The sequence below is a fragment of the Mus musculus genome, chromosome 12 (genome assembly GCF_000001635.26).
Source record: "Mus musculus strain C57BL/6J chromosome 12, GRCm38.p6 C57BL/6J".
In the NCBI taxonomy this organism is placed as follows: Eukaryota; Metazoa; Chordata; class Mammalia; order Rodentia; family Muridae; genus Mus; species Mus musculus.
Genome location: NC_000078.6, coordinates 57,968,874 through 57,990,142, shown reverse-complemented (window position 1 = coordinate 57,990,142; position 21,269 = coordinate 57,968,874). Strand labels below are relative to the sequence as shown.

General features: G+C 37.8%; 1 long non-coding RNA gene across 2 annotated transcripts in view; it reads right to left on the bottom strand.

The window, feature by feature from the left end:
- Positions 1 to 21,269, bottom strand: part of Gm46329 — a 126,178-nt gene that overhangs the window by 87,252 nt on the left and 17,657 nt on the right. Inside the window, exon 4 of one of the 2 annotated variants that reach the window (XR_001780530.1) lies at positions 10,838 to 10,873. The exons of the other annotated variant lie outside the window; for it this stretch is intronic. This is a non-coding gene — a long non-coding RNA (predicted gene, 46329). Of the gene's footprint in view, positions 1 to 10,837; positions 10,874 to 21,269 lie in introns of those variants that run through there. 2 annotated transcript variants of the gene reach the window in all.

Sequence of the window (21,269 nt, the reverse complement as noted above, 5' to 3'; positions counted from 1 at the left end):
TGTGTTGTAACTGGCCTGACAGAAATGAAGATATTTTCAAAAAAATACACTTGCATCTTTTATTTTATCAAACTGTTAAGGCAATAGATCCTAAAGACATGATATTCTCCCTCGTGAATCCCATGCTGTAAGGAAAAAGAAAAAGAAAAACAAACGACATCAGCAACAAAAAAGGCACCAGTCAGGGGTAGTCAGGGGTAGAACTTCTCTCAGAGATCACACACAGTCCTAACAACTTATCAGACCATCTTACTGAAACCCATACAATAATTGATCAGTGATAGATAGGACCACATCTTGGCCAGAACTACATAGATGTGCTTATCCTTGGCCCTATAATGAAACTTTAATCTCATTTCAAGACTCTTACAGGAAGACCTGAGGCATTCCATGGATCTCTTTCCAGTGCAGGCATGTTGTATCAGTCTCCTTTTTCTGTTTCCCACCATTAATGTGGCTCCCTTATTTGCTTTGTTGAGGATTCATGGGTTAACCTGACTTGCAGCACGGGCTATGAGCCCCAAACTCAATAGCAGTATCGTCAGACATTTAACATCACCCCTCTACTACACGCAGTTCTTTCTGCCATTGAGAACAGCTTTAAAATACAATCTCAGTGATTCCTTACTTTTGTAATAGATGGTACATTCTGTGAATACAGTGTCCACATGGCTCACAAATCTTGAGCTGAAAAAGAAAGCACTGAGCTGACCAGTGGGATCACTGCTATGACTTAGTACTGCCCAATTGGGTGAGTTGTTAAATCCTGTGTGCAAAAGATAATGGATTCAACATTAGGATGGATTTCAACTCTGTCTGAACTCCAGGTAGTCTATAAGCATAGCTTTGTACTATACACCTCTACTAATAATTCCCGCCTCTGATCCCCAGCTTCAGACACACGAATGTCCTCCAACATTCTGAACCAGTAGTATTTTTGACTATGGTGACCCTATGGTGATTTCTGCAGCCTTGGTAATAGCAGACAAATTGAGATTGTTACTCTGTCAGCTAGTTGAATGACTCATTAACCATTGTGTCAAAATTCTGCACGGTTGCAAATAGGTTATTGATCCTGTAAGCTGAGATACACTCAAAACTTACATAGATGTCATGGTTTTTCTTTTTAAATCCCAGATAATACATTTCTTTTCTTTTCTTTTTATTCTCAGAAAACCAAATATAACAGTGAGTGACCGCAATTTTAAAAAGCTTAATACCTTCAAAATGCCCCCATAGATAAAATTACTTTGCCATGCAAGCTGGATGACATGAGTTCAGTTTCTGGAACCTGTGGTGAAAGACAACATCAACTCCTGAATGCTGACATCTGGTATCCACATAAGTGCTGTGGCAAGCACATACTCACAGATACCTCTACCCATCTCTCTTAAATAAATAAAACAAAAGACTTTTGCTACTTTATAGGTAATTCTTTCCAATTCCCTTTTGTAGGGAGTGATTGCCCTTACTCAAACCTCAGTTTCTTTTTTAAAAAATACTAAAATAATTTTCATACAATATATTTTGATCATGTTACTCCTTCCAATTCCTCTCAGATCTTCTCCACTACTCTAAACTCCCAACATGTTCTTTCTCCTCTTTTTAAAACACTGGCCTGTGTGACTTCGATAAAATCATACCATTTAGGATTGAGTGTTCCAAAGTCTCTCTGGGCACTATCCAGTTGTGAGTATCTGTATTATTCTCATCTATGGTAAAAAGAAGTTTCTCCAATAAGCAGAGAGAGAGAGAAAGACTAATCTAAAGGCATAATAGTATATCATTGGAAATCACTTTATTGCTATGTTCCTTAGCAAAATGGTAGTATTTGATTTTCGCCCACATATGCTCTAAATAGTCTCAGGTTCTTGAGCACCGTAGCAGTGTCAGCTATGGGCTCCATCTCATGGAGAAGTAAGTCAAAATTCCAATCAGAAAGTTGTTGGTTACTCTCATAACATTTATAGCACTATTAGGCCAGTATTTCTTACAGGCAGACCAGTATTATAAGTCATGCAGTGACTGGCAGGTATCAGTGATTACCTTTCCTTCTAATGGCGTGCAGAATAACTTCCAGTACCAAGAAAACTAGACAGTAAGGATGAAGCTTCTAATTTTGTAACAGCTCAGCTTCTCCATTTTCAATATTCAACATAAATATTGTCTTCAACAATAGGGCTCTATTAGTCAGGGCTCTTTAGAGAAGCAAAACTTATAGAATGAGTTTGTAATTTACATATATTTTATATTTTGTTCTGACATATCTTATGTATAACAGTATCTGGCAAATAAATAAATATGCAGGCTCAAAACAAATCTGTTCAGTGAATATATACAATCCATATGGCTTTCCAAAATCCCTGATGAGAAGATGGTTTTAAGCATCCATCATAGCAGCCTTGCTACCACTCTCCACGTTTTATATTGCTCATTGTCATTGCATCTTTCCAGGATTTGTGGCTCATTTGCTAGCTTCTAGAACTTCCTAGTTATTCCCAGGCATTTTTCTTAATCACATGTGCTGAAACCACATACTCGGCTATCTATGTCTGGGAATTCTATGCCTGTGACTTCGACCAACCAAAAAGTGAAGACATAATATTATCAAAAGCTCTGTATTGTACTTTTTATTATTATTGACTTAACAAAGTATAAGAAATAATTTCATACTAATCACATTAAACTTGTTACTAGATACAATCTCATAATGATCTAAAATACTCAGGAAGTTATGTGTATGTCACAAGCAAGTAATATACCATTTTATATAAAATACTGTCATCTGTTCATGAAGTGTTCTCTCAACACAGGTACTTATCTTAGGAAAACTACAAATTAAATGACTAGTTTATAATATTGGGATAGTTTTATTATTCTTGTATTTTGCCTCATTTATTGTAGAGCCCTAGCTGAAGTTCTTATCAGAGCTTCTTAATTTTAGGGTCCTAAGAATGTAATATAGTTAAAACATAATATAACATAATATAATATAATATAATATAATAGATTTTAAGTACCTTATTTTGTGTGTATATGTGTGTGTTTTCTTGTCATCTGCTATCTTTAAAATGCACCATTACTTTAAATGCAGTTTTTTTCTGAAATCAGAAAAGATTTTTCTCATACCCATGTCATTAATTCCTCTCACAATACCCCAAACTGGATATATATATTCAACATCTATTTGTTGAATGAAAATCAAGATATCAAACCTAATTTGCTAAAGACTCCCTAAGAACATAATCTTTTAAAATAGGCAACATACATATACATGATAATAAAATATTGTGAAGTAACAAGATATGAGATGTGAAAATTATTCCCAGAGAAGGGAAGCCGTCCCAGAGAGCTATGCTCTCCAAGGACCCAAACAAAGCATGTGCCACAAACCTTCACACATGCTCACTAGTACACATGTATACACACACACACACACACACACACACACACACACATTATTAATAAATAAAATAATTTAAATATACAGGACAAAATATTACTATGAACATCCATAAGCTAACAAAAAGCAGAATGTAGAAAATGATAAATTTATCAAAAGCTATACAGCAAAGCTGAAAGATGGAGAAATTGAAAATAAGAACAGACATATAATAAGTACGGAGATAAAATTTGTAAGTAAAAGTGTATCATTAAAGAAAAGCCTAGACCAGACAGCTTTAAAGTTGGATTCAAATCAACATTTACAATAGATCTATTATCACAATTCTTAGATATCTTCAAAAAACCAGAAGATGAACAAATACTTTCAAATTCATTTTGTAAAGCCACTATTTACTTACACTAAAGCCAGTCAAAGGCAATATAAGAAAAAATATAGGCCAATATCCCTACTGATGAAAGATATAAAAATCCTCAACAAAATACTGACAAAGTCTATTGAGTGGCACATAGAAAGCGCCATTCGACATGATCAAGTAGTATTTACTACTGGATGCAAGTTTGGTTCAATAATATGTAAATCAATAAATGTGATTTTCCATATGACAGGTGAAAGAAAAATATATAGTAATTTCAATAAGTGAAAAAAGTACTTGATAAAATACACATTCCCTTGATTAAAAACCATCATTGGGGCCAGCAAGGTTGCCCAGTGAGTAATGTGTCAGCCCTGCAAGCATGGCATGAGATCAGATTCCCAGGACCTCACATAACAAAGCTGGGCACCTTGCCCATGCTTATTATTCCAGTGTTGTGGAGGTCAACGCAGAAGAGCCCAGGAGTTGGTACCATGATCACCTAGTCTAGCCAAATTGGTGAGCTTCAGGCTCAGTGATGCCTTAGTTCAAAAGTGTTGGTGAGAAGCGATAGAGGAAGGCATCCAAACTGCATCCAAGCTGGATCTCGTGTGTGTGTGTGTGTGTGTGTGTGTGTGTGTGTGTGTGTGTGTGTGTGTGCAAACACTCCCGCAGCTATGTTAAACTCAGTAGTAAAAAAGGTACAGGCTTTTGTTATTAAATCTGGAATAAAACAAAAATGTCTTGTCCTCCTGCATCTATCTGACACAGATCTTGTCCAGCCAGAGCAATTATATAAGACAATGAAACAAAAAGAATCCTAATTATAAAAAATAAAATAAAATTTTTATCCAAATCCATGATCTTATACAGAGAAATATTCCACTAAAATTATAATAGTAAATAAATTTAGTAAATTTGCTCTTCGGTAATAGTACTCTATATATTAATAACAAATACTCCGAAAAAATTAAAAATAATTCCTTATAATAGCAAGAAAACAAAATGAATTGTAGGTGTAAATTTAGCTAGGAAAGTCAAAGACCTATATTCTAAAATACTGAAAATATTGAGGGAAGAAATTGAAGATGACACAAATAAATAGAAATACAAACCTGGGTTTATGGTTTGTAAAAAACTGATACTATTAAAATATCATATCACTAATAAAATAAATACAAATTAATACCACAATTAATTATAACGTCTATTAGAATATCCATTTCAAAATGAGTTGTGAGGGTGTGTGGAATTAATAGAGCTCTTAGATTCTATTACTTGACAGTTCTGCATGTCCATTTTGGAAATGTGAAAGTTGAACAGTGGTGTGTAGCAATGGGGCATGGGGAACTGGAGGTAGCCACCAGAAAGTCCCAGGAAAGCAAAAGGCTCCCAGGACCCAATGGGGATGAGATTAGCTGAAAAGCCAAAAAAAAGAGGGAGGGAGAACCTGTAGAGACCATATCTAGAGATTAGGCAAGGCCCTCAGTTGGGGGATGGGGCCACCTATTCATCTCCAAATTTTTAACCCAGAATTGCTCCTGTCTAAAGGAAATACAAGGACAAAGTGTGAAGCAGAGACTGAAGTAAAGGCCATCCAGAGACTGCCCCATCTGGGGATCCAGATCATAAACAGTTACCAAACCAGACACTATTGTGGATGCCAAGAAGTCCTTGCTTGCAGGAGCCTGCTATAGCTGTCTCCTGAGAGGCTCTGCAAAAGCCTGACAAATACAGAGGTGGATGTTCGCAGCCAACCATTATACTGAGCACAGGGTCCCCAATGGTGGAGTTAGAGAAAGGTCTGAAGAAGGTGAAGGGTTTTGCATCCACATAGAAAAAAAACAATAATATCAACTAATCAGACCCCCCCCCCCAGCTCCCAGGGATTAAACCACCAACCAAAGAGTACACATCAAGGGACCCATTGCTCCAATTGCATATGTAGCAGAGGATGGTCTTATCTGGCATCAATGGGAGGAGAGGCCCTTGGTTCTGTGAAGGCTCGATGCCCCAGTGTAGGGAATACCAGAGTGGTAAGGTGGGAGTGGGTGGGGGGGGAGCACCCTCATAGAAGCAGGGAGAGGGAGATGGGATAGAGGGTTTGCAGAGGAGAAACCTGGAAAGGGGATAGCATTTGAAATGTAAATAAAGAAAATAATCAATTAAAAAAAAGAATTACATAGGTACAAAATCCTAAAAAGAATTGAAATGAAACAACAAAACAAAACAAAAACACCTAAAATTTAATTAATGTATGATCCAACACTTCTACTAAAAATGTATTGAAACCTCTGTACTAATATAACTGCACCTCCACATTTACAGCCAAGTCTCCATCAGTAGATACATGTATTTAAAAATATTCTATATACGGAAGATGGAATCTTGTCATTTGTACCCATAAGGATGCACTTAGAGACCATTGTGTTGCAAGTGACTTAGCTGGGCCTAGAGAGTGAGATATCACATGACTGTACTCACTGAATTTATGACCATTGAACTCTTCAAAGTAGGTAATAGAATGGTAGTTACCATGAGGTAACATGTGTATAAAAGAGCAATGGTGGTGAGCAGGTACAAATTATAGGCAGCTAGGAGGGGTACACTCTAGTGCTAAATCACATGCAAGGGTGTTATTTTTAATAATAATACATTCCTTTTTTAAGAGGAATCACAAGAGGAGTTTCTAAAGTTCTCACCAGGAAATAATAAATATTAGACGTATGTTAATTAGGCTGATGTACAAGATGTACATGTAGCTCAAAACAGTATACACCATAAATATGTACACTTATTTTGTTAAATAAGCAAAAACAAAACTTTACAAGATCCAGCAGCAGAGTATTTAGAGGGTAAGTCACGTGTCTTGGGTATGATGTAACCACATTCTAAAGGGAATTGTTATTTATTGTCATGTTCAAGGCAAAGTGTCCTTACGACTTCATTCTTTACTGCAGTTATGAAATCTTAGAACTAGGAGCCATTGGTCTTAACTTTAAAGCACAATTCTTCCTTTAAGTAGCTGTGATCTGGGGTAAAAATTTCAACTACATGTAGTTTCCATTTTACACTATGAAGCGAAAGTATGATGTCCACGATTACTGAGTTCCCTCCAGGGATGAAATTCAGAGGCAATCATCCTATAGAGACACACAATTCACCACTATAAATCAAGCTACAAACAGAATTGTTTAAAAGATTCAAACTCCAGTTGGAAAATAACTCAATTTATTATGTCTGTAGGAGTTCTGTTCCATCTCCATGCAACAAGGAGTCAGAGCAGCCCGGGCATGCAGAGGAGCAATTTAGCTCACTACTTTTAGCATCACTACTGTGGTTAAACAGGAGAGCTCAGCAGATGCTGGCATGGATGTGGAGAAAGAGGAACACTCCTCCATTGTTGGTGGGATTGCAGGCTTGTACAACCACTCTGGAAATCAGTCTGGCGGTTCCTCAGAAAACTGGACATAGTACTACCGGAGGATCCAGCACTACCTCTCCTGGGCATATATCCAGAAGATGCCCCAACTGGTAAGAAGGACACATGCTCCACTATGTTCATAGCAGCCTTGTTTATAATAGCCAGAAGCTGGAAAGAATCCAGATGCCCCTCAAAAGAGGAATGGATACAAAAAATGTGGTACATCTACACAATGGAGTACTACTCAGCTATTAAAAAGAATGAATTTATGAAATTCCTAGCCAAATGGATGGACCTGGAGGGCATCATCCTGAGTGAGGTAACACATTCACAAAGGAACTCACACAATATGTACTCACTGATAAGTGGATATTAGCCCAAAACCTAGGATACCCAAGATATAAGATACAATTTCCTAAACACATGAAACTCAAGAAAAATGAAGACTGAAGTGTGGACTCTATGCCTCTCCTTAGAAGTGGGAACAAAACACCCTTGGAAGGAGTTACAGAGACAAAGTTTGGAGCTGAGATGAAAGGATGGACCATGTAGAGACTGCCATATCCAGGGATCCACCCCATAATCAGCATCCAAACGCTGACACCATTGCATACACTAGCAAGATTTTATCAAAAGGACCCAGATGTAGCTGTCTCTTGTGAGACTATGCCGGGGCCTAGCAAACACAGAAGTGGATGCTCACAGTCAGCTAATGGATGGATCACAGGGCTCCCAATGGAGGAGCTAGAGAAAGTACCCAAGGAGCTAAAGGGATCTGCAACCCTATAGGTGGAACAACATTATGAACTAACCAGTACCCCGGAGCTCTTGACTCTAGCTGCATATGTATCAAAAGATGGCCTAGTTGGCCATCACTGGAAAGAGAGGCCCATTGGACATGCAAACTTTATATGCCCCAGTACAGGGGAACGCCAGGGCCAAAAAGGGGGAGTGGGTGGGTAGGGGAGTGGGGGTGGGTGGGTATGGGGGACTTTTGGTATAGCATTGAAAATGTAAATGAGCTAAATACCTAATAAAAAATTTTTAAAAAAAAGATTTAGACAGAAAGGAAAAAAAAAAAACAGGAGAGCCACACCTGATCCAATACTGCAAAAGCCACAAATTATACGTGGTGGTGGTGTTCCCATAGGATGTCCCTAGTGACTGTTGTTCATCTGTATTACACAGTTCTTGGGTACAACAAACATTAGTATACTCAACTATCTAAAGCAAAACGGGAACATTTTGTGAAGACATGGGCTCTTTCAGAATTGACTGTGGAGAGAGGATACAATACAAAGTTAGAGGCTCAAAAAATAAAAAAATAAAAAAGCCGGGCGTGGTGACGCACGCCTTTAATCCCAGCACAGATGGGAGGCAGAGGCAGGCAGATTTCTGAGTCTGAGGCCAGCCTGGTCTACAAAGTGAGTTCCAGGACAGCCAGGGCTATACAGAGAAACCCTGTCTCAAAAAGAAAAAGAAGGAGGAGAAGAAGAAGAAGAAGAAGAAGAAGAAGAAGGAGGAGGAGGAGGAGGAGGAGGAGGAGGAGGAGGAGGAGGAGGAGGAGGAGGAGGAGGAGGAAGAGGAGGAGGAGGAGGAGGAGGAGGAGGAGGAGGAGGAGGAGGAAGAGGAAGAGGAAGAGGAAGAGGAAGATGAAGAAGAGGAAGAAGAGGAAGAAGAGGAAGAAGAGGAAGAAGAGGAAGAAGAGGAAGAAGAGGAAGAAGAGGAAGAAGAGGAAGAAGAGGAAGAAGAGGAAGAAGAGGAAGAAGAGGAAGAAGAGGAAGAGGAGGAAGAAGAGGAGGAAGAAGAGGAGGAAGAAGAGGAGGAAGAAGAGGAGGAAGAAGAAGGGGAAGGGGAAGAAGAAGGGGAAGGGGAAGAAGAAGGGGAAGGGGAAGGGGAAGGGGAAGGGGAAGGGGAAGGTTAAGGAAGTTGGAGGCTTCCCATTAGACGCAGGATTTCTGTTCCTTCCAAACAGATACTTATATAAGAGTCCCAGAAACAAGTGCTACCCATTCCTCCTTGAGTTAAGAACTTAGACTACAGAAGTAGAATCTAAAGTCAAAGAACATACATGATTTCTAGATTGTCCTCGCTGGAAAAGTCCCACACAGCAGAAATAAAGGCCTTGGGGAGAAAGGAAGTAATAGGAGGAGGAAGAAAGGTGACTAGGTAATGGAAAGAGAAGGGTGAGATAATATTCTGTCCAAAACGTTAATATAAGAAAGTAAATAGTATATCAATATTTTTGTTTAATGCATTAGGTGGGAAGTGATTATCACAGAGCTCAAAGCAGTGATAAATATTTTAAATATTTTAACATGACCTTGAATTCTGTTTTTTTTAATTATGTAGGTAGTACATGAGTAAATTCATTCAGTAACTTCATATATTATTTAAACACCATAATAAAATCTTAAAATACTCTTCAGCATTTCCAGTCTTGATCCTATTCCCAAAAGTAATGTCAAGTTTGAATTTGTTTCATTCTTAAAGGCATATGTGTGTGCCTTTGACAAGTCTGGTGTGTGTGTGTGTGTGTGTGTGTGTGTGTGTGTTCATACACTTATATACAGAATTGTGAAATTATGTATTGTTTGTTTTTTGTGTGGAAATACATATTAAAGTTATTTAAGGTAACATTGTATAGTTATACCTCATTGATTTATTTGTATGGAAATCCATGATCTATCTATCTATCTATCTATCTATCTATCTATCTATCTATCTATCTATCTATCTATCTACTATCTACTATCTATCATCTATCTATCTATCTATCTATCTATCTATCTATCTATCTATCTATCTATCTATCTACATATCTAGAGAGAGAGAGAGAGAGAGAGAGTAAAAGGACACTATGGGTGGTTTAGTGGGTAAAGGCATGTGCTACTGAGACTGAAAACCTAAGTCCAGTTCACATGGTGAATGAACAGAACAGAATCCCTTAAATTGTCTGCTGGTCTCCATGCATGATATTAACTGGAACTATGAGGGATAAAGGCATCCTGCTCAGTTGCGATCCACAATCCAGAGATGCCTATCAGCAAAGGGACATCAGCAGCATGATATCCTCATGGTTGCAGAGGCCAGGACATTACTGGGGCTTGACAGGTGACAATTGTGTAACTAAGATATGCCCAAAACACTGTTTTTGCCTTTTTCTTTCATACATATACACACCAACACCAACACCACTGCAGCCACTGCTGCCACCACCAAAACTTCATGTATGCATGAGTGCATGCACACACACACTCTTAAACATGATTTTTATTGGATATTTTATTTATTTACATTTCAAATGTTATCCATTTCCAGTTTTCCCCTCCATTTTAAAAATCATTTTTTACTATATTTATAGCTTTAATATGTATTTTCCCAGGAAAAAAACAAAAAAATACATAATTTCATAATTCTGTGTATTAATGTATGAATACACACATGTACTTCCATTTATATGAAATATATTTATATTATATGAATGAATGATTCAAAAATGAAGTTTAGATAGATATTTAAATTGATTCTACTCTCATTAAAATTTGATCAAAACACTAAATTGTTATTTTTAAAGCACTTGCACTAAGTGTATGGAGTGTTGTCCTTAAAATGCAGTGGTATACATGTGGGCTAACACCAACAGTGTGGTTACCTCAGTTGTGGGGTCATCCTTCTGTGGAACTGTGACCTACAGAGAGAGAGGGGAAACCTCACTTTGAGGTCTGATTGTACTTATGAGCTAGTTAAGATAATTTCAATTGTTTCAGGATCCAACAAAACAATGACTGTAGACATAAAAATCACCACCTCACATAAAATTAAGGAGTAAAAATTTCAGCAACAGTAATATCACCAGCAGACAAACTTGTCCTATTATTCTCCAGTCTCCCCAAGACAATGATTTTCTCCTGTATTTTCCAATGGTAGCAAGCTTGTTTCAGGCTTTTCTTCCTCACTAAGTGTATGTGTTTGTATGTGTGTGTGTGTGTGTGTGTGTGTGTGTGTGTGTCTGTTTGTGTATATATAAAGAGAGATAGATACACACACAGACATACACACACACACACACACACACACACACACACACACACACACACACATATATATATGTATATATAATTTAAAAAATTTTTTCCTCAGTGAACTGTCATTTATACCTAGCTAGTTTACATTATGTTGTATGTTGGAGGAAAAAGATTACCACCAGACGGGAACTAGAAATCATGCTCTAGAACCAGACCACAGAGTTAGAGAAGAACTTGTGAAACATGGTCATCCAAAACCCAATTTTATTTAAAGTTTCATTGAAAAGGAAACAGTTGACTCAGCAGTCAGCCATGATCATACTGCAGTGAACATTCATGATGCACAGAATGAGAACCCCTGACATCAGTCTTCAGCCATGAAGCACATGGCTCCAGAGTCATTTAGAATGCCAAGTAACTAATTTCTCTGCTCCTGAATTTATAAGTACAAAGGTTTGGGTACTCACAATCAAGTTATATATAGCCAGAGAGACTGGGGGTAAAATCTACTTCCAGGCAGCAGCTACTGTTAAGAGATTAAATTCCCCTCCATTCATCAGTCTGCTTGTTTCTATCCACTTCTTTATTCATTCTATTTAATGAGCACACATTTCTCATACAGAAATTTAGATCATAAAAATTCAATTGAAATGACAGGTCTGCATAATGCAATACCCACTCAAATATGTGGGAGGTGGTAGTGGGTGTAAATACACGTTCATATATGCATATATGCACTGTGTTTACATTATAAAATTGGAAAATATAAGCAATAGGAAGAATTTTAAAGAATGATAATCCTCCATCCAAAACCAATTTCTATTGACAAAGAATTATACCATTTTGCCACTTAAAACTCCTTATATGGGATTGGCGAGGTGGCTCAACAGTTAAGAATGATTATTGTTCTTGAAGAAGACTCAAATTTAGCTCCTAGAACTCATATCAGGCAGTTCACAACCAACTGTAATTACATTTTGTGTCCTCTCCAGGTCTCTGTTGACATCTTCATTCATGTGGCATAAATAAACTCATATGATCACATATACATACATAATATAAAAGTAGGTAGATAGATAGATAGATAGATAGATAGATAGATAGATAGATAGATAGATAGATAGATATCTCAAGGCTCCTTTGACATCAATGTTTGTTACTCCTGGAATATCCATGCGCCCATATGTACATCTCTCCTGGTAGGTCACTACTATAGCACATAGGATCAACAGTTGAACTGTATTATTGAAGACTTTCCTTTCTCAACACATCACATAATAAGCATTTTGAAACTAATCATTAGGGAGGAAGCTTCTAGATTTGTCCCCAAATTTTTCTTTGTAACCTGTATCCAAAGTGTATGTTGCCTTCAGTACTAAGGTATTTAAGATATGAAAATATCTTTGTTATCAAAATATCAAAATTAGAAGCTACAAAATGGAGGTGGAGCAGATCCTCAGCCCTCTGTGCTCCTTCCCTGCCAGAGGGAAATATATAAGATTAGACATGAGATTTTCAGGTCTTGAAGACAAGGTAGAAGAAATTGATAACTCAGTCAAAATGTTAAATTTTAAAAATATGTAAAATGTAAAACTAACATCCAAGACATGTTAAATTTAAAACAAAACATCCAAGAAATTTGAGGGTACTATGACAAGAACAAAACTTCAAGTAACAGGGGTAGAACAAGGAGAAAAAATACAGGTCAAGAACACAGAAAATATTTTAAGATAGTTGTAGAAAAAAATCCCTAGTCTAAGAAAGGAGTGCTTATCAAGATATAAGGAGCATACAGAACACCAAATAGATAAGACCAGAAAAAAAATTCTCATGACTAATAAAGTTCAAAATACTAAATGTACAGAACAAAGTTATGATATTAAGGGCTACAAAGGAAAAAGGACCAAGTCACATAAAATGCAGATGTATTTGAATGGCATCTGATTTTTAGTGAAGATTCTAAAAGCCAGAAGGGTCTGGAAAGATGTTCTACAGATTCTAAGATACCAAAGATACAAGCCAGGACTATTATATCCAGGAAAACTATCTATCAGAATCAATAGAGAAGTGAATTCCATAATAAAAGCAAATTTTTATAGTATCTATCTACCACTCCACTTCTATAGAAGGTGCTAGAAGGAATATTTTAGTCTGAATATGTTAACCACACTCAAGAAAACATAGGGACTAAGTCATTTCACAAGAGAAATCAGAAGAATGGAGGAAAAACACACACCATTACAACAAAATAACAGAAATCAATAAACGATACTCATTGATAACTCCAAATATTAATGGTCTCAATTTGCCACAAAAAGAAAAAGACAAAATTTACAAATTGTATTAGAAAACAGGATCCATCTTTCTTCTGTGTCAATTAAGAATTGACTTCCTCTCTGGTAAACAATGTAAAACTATTTTCCAAGTAAATAAACCTAAGAAGCAAGCCAGTGCAGCCATTTTAATATCTAACAAAACAGACTTCAAACCAAAACTAATCAGAAGAGATAGGGAAGGACTCTGTATATTAATCAAAGGAAAAAGTTGCCAAGAGGATATGACAATTCTAAACATTTAGGCAAGAAAAACACAAAGGCACCCAGGTTCATAAAAGGAACACTACTACAGTTTAAATTTTCATATTGTCTTTTACACTGTGATAATGGATGACTTCAATAGCCCATTTCCACCAGAAGACTAGTAATCCAGGCAAAAACTAAACAGACAAATGCTAGATATAATAACATCATAAATCAAAGGGAAGTAGCAAACATCTTCAAAATATTATGCGCAATCACTAAATAACACATTTTCTCCTCAGCAGCTGATGGAACTTTCTACAAAATTGGCCACATATAAAGCAAGTCTTAACAGAGATAGGAAAATTAAGCAACACTCTGTATTTTATCTAATCACCAAGGATTAAATCTGGGTATGAATAAGAAAAAAAAAGTATACAAACTTATGGTAACTGAACCACTCATTGCTAAGTGAAAGATGAATCAAGAGAGAAATCATAAGAGAATTTATAATTAAATGAAATGAAACATATACCCAAACTCATTGGACACAATGTAGGCAGTTAATGACACATAAAATATCTGAGGGAGAGGGAGGGGGAGGGGGAGAGGGAGGGGCAGAGGAGGGGGAGAGGGAGAGGGGGAGGGGAGGGGGAGAGGGAGAGAGAAAGGAAAAGGAGGAGGAAAAAAGAGGGAGGAGGAGAGGAGAAGGAGGAGGAGGAAGAAAAAAGAAAGAGAGAGAGAGAAAGAAAGAAAGAAAGAAAGAAAGAAAGAAAGAAAGAAAGAAAGAAAGAAAGACAGCAAGAAACTCAAACTCAAGGATGAAATAAATACAAACAAACACAGACAAAAATATAACAAATGAAATGAAGATAAGAAAAAAGAAAATGCTACTACACTCATAGTGTGAACCCATTATTGCACTATGACCAATGCTGGATAAGGTAGATATAAAAGAAAACTAAAGATTAATTTCTTTGATGAACATTGACACAATAATTTTGAATGCAATTCAAACTAAATCTGAAAATACTTTTCATTGAGCACATATACTCAAGTCACTCCGAGGATAAAAGGATAATTTAGCATATACACATCAGGGTGGGGAGGAGATATGATCACCTTCATAGAAGAGCAAACATATTTTGGCAAAATTAAACATCCTCTGAAGAAACTAGGGATAGGTCACTTCATACTGAAAACCACATAATAAACCTGTTGTCAAGATTACACTGGTAGATGAAAACTAAAAGAAAGTTATAAATGAGAAGTGGGTCTACTTCTCTCCACTGTGCTTCTTTAATTCTTAGGCAATATAAATATAAAGAAGGCAAGATAATGAAAGAAGTATTGGACTAAAGGAATTTTACAAATATAAATAATCCCATGTAAAGATGACTAGCAGAAAACTCATATCTGAGAAACACTTTTCAGTGAAATAGCATCATACAAAACCACCATATAAAAACTAGCAGTTTTCTCTTACCCAAGAATGAACATGTTGAGAAAAAGCTTCAAGAACAATGCATCCATAGTAGTTTCAAATCATAAATAAATTAAATGCTAAAGAATAAACTGAAATAACAGAAATCCTTTATAAGAAAATCTACAAAACAGTCAAGAAAAAACCTGAAAAAAGTATTAGAAAGTAGAAGTGCCCCTCATGTACATGTATCAACAGAGTTATCACTGTGACAGTGGCTGTCACAGTAACTTTTGACTGCTGTGACAAAACACCATGACCAAGGCAACTTATGGAAAAAACAAAAAACATTTAAAGGAGACTTACAGTTTCAAAGAGTTCATCCATGCCCATCATGGCTGAGAGTATGGCAGCAGTCAGACATGGCACTAGAATGGCAGCTGGAGCTTACATCCTTGACCACAATCACAGGGAAGAACAAAAATGGGAAGGAGGGAAGGGAAGGGCAGAGAGGGAGGGAGAGGTAATTGGGAATGGTGTGAGTTACTGAAACCTCAAAGCCTAGCTCATGGTACATAGCTCCTCCAATAAGGCCATACCTCCTAATCCTTCCCAAACAGTTTCATCAACTGGAGACCCAACATTCAAGCAAATAAGCCTATGGGGCCATTCTCATTCAAACCACCAGAATGGTTTCAAACACATGAAATATATTCACCCCACTTAAAAGCAACCCATAGCAAACCCTATACAAAAATCAATCCTAAAGTTCATGTGCAAGTATGAAAGACCCTAAACAACCAAAGCAATCCTGAGAGAGAAGACCAATGGGTCACCCAAGGAGCTAAAGGGATCTGCAAGCCTATAGGTGGAACAACAATATGAACTAACCAGTACCCCGGAGCTCTTGACTCTAGCTGCATATGTATCAAAAGATGGCCTAGTCGGCCATCACTGGAAAGAGAGGCCCCTTGGTCTTGCAAACTTTATATGCCCCAGTACAGGGGAACGCCAGGGCCAAGAAGTCAGAGTGGGTGGGTTAGGGAGCAGGTTGGGGGGGTAGGTATAGGGGACTTTCGGAATAGCATTTGAAATGTAAATAAAATATCTAATAAAAAAAATAAAAAATAAAGACACAGTCGCAAAACACACAGCAGTGCTGGCACAAAAGCAAGTAAATGAATGGATTAGGGCAGGATGTCCAGCCTGTGCTAACTTTTACCAAGAACATACCTTGGAGAAAAGACAGTCTCTAACAAATGGTGCTTGGGGAAACAATAGTCATTGTAAAACGTGGAAACAAAATTCTTATCTCTCATTCTGATATGCACAGACACTAACACACACGAGCGCGCACACACACACACACACATACACACACACACACACACCACTCACAAAATTGTCCAAAATTAGTCATACTTAATGTATTATTTCAAATTTGAAATCTGAAGCTACAGAATAATAATAACAATAATAACTAAAGGAAAAATACTCTAAAGTGTAGGCATAGTCAGTAATCAGACTTAGGTAGTTTAGAAAATACTCCCAAAAATGTACAAATGGAATTGTATCAAATTATAACATTTTCACACAGCAAAGAAAATAATTTCACAGTGAAAAGACAGCTTATAAAGCACGAACAAATCATCGGCAACTCTTCATACAACAAGGGATTAATATCTGGAATATAAAAGAACAAAAAAAGGACCAAAACCCCCAAACAATTCAACCAATAAATGGGTAAATGAACCAAACAGGCAGTGTTCAAAAAGAACATTTGTTCAATAAACACCTGGCAAATGTTCAACATCCTTAACCATCCAGGAAATGCAAAACAAAACCACATGTAAAGTCCATGTTGCCTTGGTGAGAACAGCTCTGATGAAGAAAATAAACAAGTGTCCACGGAGATGAGGAGGACAGGACACCTCCTACACTGCTGGTGGGAATGTAAATCAGGTCAACCACTGTGGAAGTCAGCTCTGGAAAAAACTAAAAATAGAAGTACCTTATGACGGTCAGGTGTAGTTGCTAGTAGCTGTAGTTATCTAATTAAAATGTCACAATGCACAAAATCCTAACCCAAACTGATTTTAATTATTTATAAGCTCAGTTTCTTTTTTTTTTTCAAAATTATTTTGCCACTTGCTACTTAGGTGATGTGGAAAACATTATACTAATAAAGTAAGCCAGACACAGAAAGACAGATATTGTATAACCTCGCCTTGCTGAAATCCAAATACTGTGTCAATGAAAGAGGAAGTGAAGTAGTGGTTGCCAGGGGTAAGGTAGTTAAGTGGAGAGCTGATAAGAAGTTCCAGTCTATACTATATGATTCATAGATTGAGGGCTGGGGAGATGGCTCAGTAGTTAGGAACACCAGGTGCTCTTTCACAGAAACCAGATTAAATTCCCAGTACCCACAAGGTAACTCACAGCCTAATCGGTTCCAGGGGCTCTGATACTCTCTTCTGGCCTCTGCACACCTGCACACACAGGATATACATACATACATACATATATACATACATGTAGGAAAAGACTTACAAATATAAAATTCAAATAAATTCAAATTATTTAAAGATGTGTAAGTACTATAGATCTAAATATAAAGATTATGATTAATATTACTGTATTATGCATTTAAATTACCAAGTGAGTGTATCTTAAGTGCTGTTACCACACACACACACACACACACACACACACACACACACACAAACACAAAATCTATGTGAGGTGATGGATGTTTTAAGTTACTTGTAATATACATATACATTAAATCATCACACATCATGGATCTTAAATATATATAATTATAATTTGTTATTAATAGATAAACATATAAATTAAAAGCTAGTCTTGATATTTGGGTTTATTTTTTTTTGTTTGTGTATTTTTTATTGATTCTTTGTGAGTTTCACATTATGCACTCTAGACTCATCTCCCTGGGCCTTCATATCTGCCCTTTGCCTTTCAGCCTTCCCCCCTCCCAAACACACACACACACACACACACACACACACACACACACACACAGAGAGAGAGAGAGAGAGAGAGAGAGAGAGAGAGAGAGAGAGAGAGAGAGAGAGAGCAAAGCATAGAAAACATCTCATCATGGAAATGCTGTAGTATGTCACAGTGTATCACACAGTGTATTCCTCTGTCCACACATCTTCATTTGCAAAAGATCATTGCAAAGTCATTGGTCTGTTTCAAGATCTCTGGCTTCTGTAATACCATCAATATTGGATTCTCCAGGTTATCTATCCTGTTGTGGATCTGTGTCATAGAGATCTGCTTGGGATCGCAGGACATTTTGGAGTGGACCAATTCACAGTCCTGAATCAGAGACTAGGTGGTCGCTGAGCTGGTTACCTCACCAGCTCTCCCTTGACCGTCTGCACCACCGTGGCAAGCTCTCCAGCACTGCTCTGGTAAGGTCACCCAGTGCAGCTCTGACAGGACGCGGAGTCAGCTCTCCCACTCTTCATGCCCTAGGGCTGACTCACACACACTTCTGTCTTTAGAACCCCCTCTACTGTGCTGGTCAGTTAAGGCCCAGGGGTTCTTGTTCCCAAATGCTGAGTCTTGTAAGGGGCTGGACCAGCTTGTCTCTGAGCAAGCTCACACATGCCTTCACCATCAGGGCCAGCCAGCTCTGCTGTGTTGCCCAGGCGAGGTGCGAGGCCACTTTCCCAAGTACTCCTGCTCTCAGGCCCAGGAAGCCAGCTTTCCTGAATATCACAGGAGGCAAGGGATGCATCACCCCTGCACCCATGCCACCCCACATCAGACAAGTGGCAGGGCCAGCTTTACAATGCTCTCACCCTCGGGGCCCGATCACCATGCCCCCTTCACCAGGGCCAGTTCTACTATGCTGCCCAGGCAAGTCGCAGGATCTGCTATCCCTGGTGCTGCAGCTGGTGAGGGCCAGGGCCAGCTCACCCACTCTCACGACCCCAAGGTCAACTCTCAGGTGGCCATGGTTGAGGAGGTAGAGGGCACACATAAAAAAAAAATCTCTGTGATATGATGGATGTTTTAATTTACTTGATTGTGGCCATTACAATATACACATATATTAAATCATCATACATCATGTATCTTAAATATACATAGTTGTAATTTGTCAATTGTAGCTGAAAATACAGGTAAAAACTAATTCTTGGTTTCTTAAAGACAGAAAGGAGGTTTGTGCTGCCCAAGGTCATGGCTGGCTGAGAATGGACAAGATTTTATTTGAGGTCTCATTGGGAGGCAATGGAAGCACTACAGAATTACGTGTCAGTGATGGCTGCACATAGTTGGGACTAAATACTACCATAAAATTTGTGATGCTGTGGCTGAAATTAAAGTTAAAAAAAAAAACTGGAGAAATGTCACCACAATGCAATAAAAAGAAAGGAAGAAAAATTAAAAGAAATCAGATGAAACCCAAATGCTTCCTTTGTGAGCAACCCTGATGCACCCCCCCCACACACACACACACACATACACACACACACTCTAACACTGTGCTAGGAAGTTATTTTGGAATACATGCTAGTTTTAAGTTTTGACTGGCTGGATTTTATCACACAATTTACAAAGCTAACAGCCTCCACGAGAGCGGCCATATCTCTAACCCAGATGTTCTGTAGCCGGCCATATCTCTTGTATCCTCTGGTATTGGCTGGTACCTTCTTTCTATCCCAGGGGCAATGCACTGACAATCCAGAACACCATGAAATTAAACAAGAAGGATATCCAACAAGAAGGATATTCAACAAATATAGAAACAAGGCTTCACTGACTTAGAAAATTCGGGGCTAAAGATGAATGTTTCCTGCAATTTCTTTACCTAATTAAGCCAAGGATTAAACACACACCCACAGTCATTTTATTCGGGTTATTTGTGTTTCAAGTGAGGAAGCCCTAGTTAAAAGATCAGGGTTTGTCCTTTCACACTTGGGCTCTAAAAGCTGAACAGAAGAGCTCAGATCAAGACAAGTCATGTTCAATCCATGCTGAAATCAGGGAAAAACAAGTACTTATGGTCATGTTGTGTATCATGTATGTGAGAATGGAGCTGTGGAGAAAATGCAGGGCAGTACTGTTGTCCCTACCACAACATGAGAAATGGTACAATCAGGTGTGCCCTCCTTGCTGCCCAGGCCAAAGCTGCACTAGCAGGATATTTAAAATAAACATCTTGGCATGGTACTGTGGGGTCTCATCCTCTCTTCGCTCAAACACAATCTTTTGAATAATTTTGAAAGTTCTAATAAAAGAGAAAGGGATGGAGTTAAAGAAACCTGATTCATTGGTGTGGGTAAAAAGATAAATGCTTTAAAAATATCCTCTATGTCATAATCTATTGCAAGTATTATAGAGTATTACAAGCAATAAATCGTGACAATGTCTAGTGCTGTTCACCGTAAAAAAAGCTTTTAAAAGAAAGAGTTTGAATAATAATTACTTAATGTGTTTATATAAAGACACTGACCTTACTGTCAAATTTGACATGTGGTATTAAAGAACTGCCTGTAATGCATGCCTCCCAGCAAAACAGGTCAGAAAACGAACACAAGACTGCTTGTTCTTTAACGTAAAAGTGGCTACTTGGTATCTTAGTATAAAGTGGATGTCGTTCCTTGTGGTTCAACAACTTGATTATTCTTCAAGATAAATTTAAAGTAAAAAAGGAACTTGGCTGTGTTTAGAGTGGTCTGTAGTTGGGCACAGCACCCTAGAGAATGACCTGGCCTGTGTTTAAAGAAGACAGAGCTTTTAAAGACCAGGAGGTCAGTGATAGTGGGTCCCTAAGAACTGCCAAGAATTGCTTCAGGATGCCATTGATTCCTGGAAGTTCTGGGCGGTGTCTGGACACAAGGGATGTCTTCCCAGACTCCTTGTCTAGAGATAAATCAGTCTATGCCCTTGTTCCTGTGTCCTTGATGACTTTGGGATACTGGATAAAAAGACTATGTGCTTGATTTGATTTTTCAAAGGATGGAGTAACACTTCATTTAATCAGCAAATCATCCTATAAATATCCACTCAGCATTTCCGATATTCCCAACATTTTTATTAAATACTCAAAGCATAATTTCGGGGTCAAACAAATAATCC